Source organism: Condylura cristata, unplaced genomic scaffold, assembly GCF_000260355.1.
Source record: "Condylura cristata isolate star-nosed mole 26May11 unplaced genomic scaffold, ConCri1.0 scaffold00004, whole genome shotgun sequence".
In the NCBI taxonomy this organism is placed as follows: Eukaryota; Metazoa; Chordata; class Mammalia; order Eulipotyphla; family Talpidae; genus Condylura; species Condylura cristata.
This window is the reverse complement of record NW_004567105.1, coordinates 4,002,834-4,007,365: the sequence shown is the minus strand read 5'-3', so window position 1 is coordinate 4,007,365 and position 4,532 is coordinate 4,002,834.

The following is a 4,532-nucleotide window of genomic DNA, read 5'->3' as shown; positions in this document are numbered from 1 at the left end:
GCGTCAGGGCACACGGCGTCAGGGCACACGGCGTCAGGGCACACGCGTCAGGGCACACGCGTCAGGGCACACGCGTCAGGGCACACGGCGTGCTCAATCAATGTTTGCAAATAACAGAAAAGCCAGGACTCAACGCCACCCCACCTTTCCCTCGCGGGCCCAGGAACCTGACGCAGTGACCTGGTGAGAGGGCTGCGGGGGCAGGTGGCACGTCGCCTCCCAGCCCCTCCCCGTCCCTCCCACCTACCCGGCCCCTCCCCGGCCCCTCCCCCAGCCCCTCCCAGCCCCACCTGCGGGCCGGGGCCTGGCCGGCTCGGTGAGCTGTAATACCCGCGTGTGGCCACGAGAGGTCGCCCCACACCGCCGCTTGCAGTGAGACCGGCCTAGACAGCAGAGTCCACCCGGGACCCAGAAATCGGGTAGGAGCCGTGGGAAGACTGGGCGCTCTGAAGGGGTGACTAAATGGTGAACCATAGGAGGTTCCCTTGGGGCACAGAGGAGGAACCGGACCCGGAGAGGGGGTGGCTGGGTCTGGGGAGGGCCCTGCAGAGATGGTGTCCATGCGGGAGTGGCCAGGTGCCCCAGGCGCTGGAGCTGGAGGCCTGGGCCAGGGAGGGAGCCGCGGGCCAGGGTCCAGGGAAAGGCAGCTGGGCTGGGGCCGCTTGGTACCACACGCTCAGTCTCCGTCTCCTAGCCCTGGACAAGCTTTCCAAGAAGCTGGCCCTCACCATGATGGCACCTTCCCGCTCCCCTGGGGCTCTGGGCAGGGGCAGAGGAAGGAGCAGTGAGGGAAATGGGGGCGGGGGTCGCTCCAGGGTGGGGCTGGCGTTAAGGGCTAAGACTTTGCCGGGAAGCCCACACTCGGCTGTGCGGTCCTTCAGAGCTTCTCCACGCCAGGGGTCATTTGTGCTGCCCTGGGTCACCTTCTTCCTCAGGAAGCAGGCTAAGGGCAGTAACTTTGTGAAGCCCAACAAGCCTGAGGCCTCTGTGAGGGTCTGGGAAATTTGACGAAGGACACTGGGAATCTAGGGACAGGGCTCAGGTCCTGCCCCGGCCGTCGATGCTGAGTCTTGCAGTGTCCCCCGTTGCTCTGAGCCTCCTGGAGAAGCCTGCGCCCACCCACTGAGCCACTTCCGCCCTTCCATCCACTCCATGCACCCCCCCGTCCATCTGTCCACACGTCCATCCATCCAACATTCATCCACCATCACTCATCTGTCTATCATCCACCCACCCACCCTCCCACTTCTGTCTGTCCATCCGTCCATCCATCCACCCACCCGTCCGTCCACCCATCCATCCACTCCCCCGTCCATCTGTCTGTCCATCCGTCCGTCCTCTCATGCACCCGAGTCGTGACGCATCCCTGATTCGTAACAGCCCCGTGTGTGAGCGCTGACACGGTTTCTGACATCGAGTCACTCGTGTCGCAGGTGCGGACACACGTCGGAGCACGTGGCACAGTGGGATGCAGGTGACTGGCGAGGGGTGTCGGGGTGCTGCGGAGGCCCTGCAGAGGCAGCGCCGCTGGCCGCGCCTGGGCGGTCAGTGCCGGCCCTGAGCCGCGCGTCCGGGCCCGGGCACGCCCGGCTCTCAGAGCAGGTCCCCGCATCCGGCCGGAGCCTCCGTGTCTTCCTGGCGCGCTTCCCGGGGCCGGCTGAGGGTCTGAGGGTCGGCTGTGGGGGCGACAGCAGGGCCCCCCGCAGCAGGGGCGCTGGGCGGGGTTTCCCAGCTCAGGAGGGAACGTGGCCACAGCGGCGTCACCTGCCCTCCCGCCTTGCCCTGCCGGGCGACCTGCCAGACGCCCGAGCCTCCAGCTGGAAGTGGGGCCAGGGCGACCTCTGCCCTCTGCCCCACCGCCCGACCCCCTGACCCTTCCAACGCGACCCACCTTCTGCAGGTGCCCCGTAACCCTGGGGAGGCGGCGGGGCGGGGCCCACAGCCCCCATTTTTCAGGAGCAGAAACAGATGGGCGCAGCACAGACCTGCAGGTGGACGGGGCGGGGGGACCGCCCAGGCTGGGGGGCCTGGCGTCACAGGCTCCGCACGTGGCAACGTGCCTCTGCTGGGTGGGGGGCGGGGGCCGAGGCGGGCAGTGGCCCCTCACCGAGTCAGCTTGGGAGGCTCTGTGGTGCGAGCTCCCACTCACCAGAACTAGTACGGCTCGGGCTCCGGGCCCTCCCCGCCCGCCCGCGCTCAGGACTGAGCCAGCAGCTGGCAGAGGGAGGTGGTTGCTTTAAATACGCGTGAGGAAGACAAAAGGAAAACGCAGGTGGGGCCTGTGGCCAGACCCCAGCCGCCCGCCCTGCCTGGCTGGGCGGCTCCCCCATCTCAAGCAGCTGAGTCTGGTGCCACTGCTGGGGGGCGGGGCGGGGCCCCCAGTCCCGGCCCTCCCGGGGCTCTGTCCTCTGCAGAGGCGGGAAGCAGCCGAGCGGGATCCCGGCTTCTCCGCTCTGCTTTCAAGGCAACATTCAATACTGAGGCGATTTCTCCTCCGGCTCCTCGAGCCGCCCGGGCGGCCTGCCCGCTGCCTCGGTTGCCAGGGGCCTCCTGCGCTGCTGGCCCCAGCACCCCTCCGCCCCGCCGCCCGACTCTGGGGAGGCCCCGGCTGCCTGCGCTCCCGTGGCTGCGGCCGCAGGGGACGGGCCCGCAGGGGGACCCTGCCTTGGGGTCTGTCAGCCGGCAGCTCTGCTCCCGCACAGCGGACAGCGGTGTGTTCTGGGGCTGCTGCGTCTGGGCGGAGGCGGCGGCCCCCAAGACTGGGAGACAGATGGACAGAGGCACTGACAGGCCTGGGGACCCCAGTGCTGGGGGCGGTGGGGAACAAACAGGCCTGTGGACGCAGGGACACAGGCTGCCAGGCGAGGGCTAGGTCTGGGAGAGGCTGAGCCCTGGCAAGACATCTGCCCCCGCCGGACTCCTTCCTGTCAGTGGGAACATGACGGCCCCTCGGAGGTCTGCTGGGGACACAGGATGCCGTGGGCAGGAGCGGGGAGTCCCGTGCCCTGCCCCATCCTCGGAACTCCACCCAGCCTCCCCACGCCCCTGGGCCACGGGCTTGCCGGGGCAGTGAGGGGTGGCCCTTCCGGACCCCACGCCCCCAGGCCCCTTTCTCCTCCTCGCAGATTGTCTCAATGCGTGTCCTTCCTGAGTCTGTCTCCCTCAACAGGCGGCAGCCATTTGCCACCAGGGAAACAGCTTCGCTGATAGCTCCTCCTCGGCCTCATCACTGACAAGCCCTCTCCTTTCAGTCACGAAGGAATGTGGAGTCCCTGGCCAGGGGCAGCGACACCGAGTGGGAGGTCCGAGTGGCCATGTGCCCAGCCTGCGGTCGTGGCAGAAAGCAAGCCGCTGAGGCCGGCAGCCCTGTCCCGGTCCCGCCCAGCAGTGACCACACGCCCCGGGGAGGTGGGGGGTCCGGACAGTGGCTGCAGGAGCGATGGGCACCCTGTCCCAGGGCCTGGGACTCCTGCCGACCTGGGGACACGCTGCCTTCGGCCCAGTCTCCCGACCAAGCGCCCCAGGCGCAGGGGGAAGGAAGAGCCGGGCCGGGCCTGAGCCAGGTGGGAGGCCTCAGGGCCCACACTCCCGACCGCCACCCCTCACCACCTTCTGGCACCTGCACGCAGCAGATTATAGAAGAGAACAGACGCCAAGCAGCCAGCTAATAAGCTCGCTGTGCCCAGCCTCCGCACCCCCTCACGCCCATCTGTGCCTCCCAGTCTCCCTGGCAGCACCCCATGTGGTGTGGGGCGCAGGCTGCGGCAGTGAGTGGTCTCATTCATGTTCCCTGCCCCCCCCCCACCCCGAAGAACTGGGGCCAGTGCAGTGAGCTCCTGCGCCCCAGGGGTCAGCTGGGGCCGTGGCCATGGTTTCTGTCTGCCCCACCCCGCCCTGGGCTCAGCCCGGGAGCCCCCGTGGGCTCCTTGCCTGCTCGGCCCCTGGTGCCTGTCCCAGCAGGCCGTCCAGTTCAGGTGTCCTGGTGGGTGTGGGGACGAGGGGCTGGGGGGACACTGGGGTTCGGGACCAGCCGAGCTGACAAGGCTTCGTGGTCCCTGAAGGCAGCTCCTTGTCCTCAGGGCATTCGGCCTTCATGCGGGGAGCCTGGGCACCCTCTCCCCTAGAGCCCTACTTTGCCCACCCAGAGGCCCCTCCCCCGGCCTCTTCCCCCCTCCAGAACGCCCGGTCTGTCTCTTCCCACACCACTGCACGCCGAGTGGAGCAGGCTGAACCGCCGGCTTCAGGGCCCCTCACGCGTGAGGGCGGTTCTGTGGCCACCCGCTGGGCCTGGCTCCCCGGGGCCGAGGAAAGTCTTCGAGCTGCATGAAGCGTCGTGGGGCTGAAACGCCACAGAAGCACCGTCGGGCCGCAGGGTGGCTCGTGTCTGGCCCAGTCAGCTGGGTCGCCCCCACCCCGTGACGTGCCGGGGAAGGCGGGCCCGGGCAGGGCCGGGCCCCCTCAGCCTAAGGACAGTGACCAGCCCGCCCACAGCGGCCCAGGAGAGGCTGTAAGTCAAGCTGGTTTTGGTCATT